This window comes from Scyliorhinus canicula, chromosome 17, assembly GCF_902713615.1.
Source record: "Scyliorhinus canicula chromosome 17, sScyCan1.1, whole genome shotgun sequence".
Lineage (NCBI taxonomy): Eukaryota > Metazoa > Chordata > Chondrichthyes > Carcharhiniformes > Scyliorhinidae > Scyliorhinus > Scyliorhinus canicula.
Genome location: NC_052162.1, coordinates 129,816,560 through 129,817,449, shown reverse-complemented (window position 1 = coordinate 129,817,449; position 890 = coordinate 129,816,560).

Genomic DNA, 890 nt, shown 5'->3' with positions numbered 1-890 from the left:
GGGAACATTTATAATTCTGAATTCACCAAATGATCAAGAGATAGTCTTTTCATGGCAGAGAGATCAACAGTACACCAGCTCTGTCCGGCTTCAGCTCCAACACTGAAAACAAAACTAAAACACACCCTGCAGCAAACAGCCTAAATCAAAAGTAAAAAGCTGACAGACAGCCCAGCTCCACACACTCTGACATCACTGCAGTAATAAACACCCATTTCTTAAAGGTACTCTCACTACAGATATTTATATACACACCCATTTATAACACCCATTTCTTAAAGGTACTCTCACATGACACAATTAAGGGGCAATTTAGCGTGGCCAATCCACCTATCCTGCACATCTTTGGGTTGTGGGGGCGAAACCCACGCGAACACAGGGAGAATGTGCAAACTCCACACGGACAGTGACCCAGAGCCGGGATCGAACCTGGGACCTCGGCGCCGTGAGGCAGCAGGGCGAACCCATCCTGCGCCTTAGTCTGAGACCATGCCCCTTGGGTCTAGACCCTCCACCCCCTCCTCCCCCATCTACCTGTGCACTTCCCATAGCCCTGGGGTGGAGGAGGAGGGGGGTTTGGGGGAGGAGGAGGGGGGTTTGGGGGGGGAGGAGGGGGGTTTGGGGGGGGGGGAGGAGGGGGGGTTTGGGGAGGAGGAGGGGGTTTGGGGAGGAGGAGGGGGGTTTGGGGAGGAGGAGGGGGGTTGGGGAGGGGAGGGGGGGGTTGGGGAGGAGAGGGGGGGTTGGGGAGGAGGAGGGGGGGTTGGGGAGGAGGAGGGGGGGTTGGGGAGGAGGAGGGGGGTTGGGGAGGAGGAGGGGGGGTTGGGGAGGAGGAGGGGGGGGGTTGGGGAGGAGGAGGGGGGTGTTTGGGGAGGAGGAGGGGGGGTTGGGGA